Genomic DNA, 395 nt, shown 5'->3' with positions numbered 1-395 from the left:
CAACCCTGCCCTAAGGGGAAATGAAAGGGGCGGGACATGGGTGTTACATGAGCCTTTCGCCAGACACTTCTTACACCTGGAGGATGGCCTGAGGCCTGGCTGTCACATGGGAACATGTTCATCCTGGCAGGCACCTGGGGGTCCCATCTGGCCCATGTCACCTGCCTGCCCATCCTTGGGCATTGGGAGCCCACCTCGTGCTCCCACCTGCATCCCACAGCTGCCCCAGTTCTGCAGATGGAAGGCACCCAACCAATACCCCACCACGACAAGAACAGTCGCTTTTAGACACTGTGAGTCAGGGTCGCAGAGGCAGGAGGAAGAGTCAGGCAGAGACTGTGCGTGTGGCGGCTAGCGGTGCATATAAGGGGACCGGGCAGGGGTCCCTTTCCCCT

The sequence above is a fragment of the Galeopterus variegatus genome, unplaced genomic scaffold, assembly GCF_000696425.1.
Source record: "Galeopterus variegatus unplaced genomic scaffold, G_variegatus-3.0.2 Scaffold8273, whole genome shotgun sequence".
Taxonomy (NCBI): domain Eukaryota; kingdom Metazoa; phylum Chordata; class Mammalia; order Dermoptera; family Cynocephalidae; genus Galeopterus; species Galeopterus variegatus.
This window is presented reverse-complemented; position numbering follows the sequence as displayed.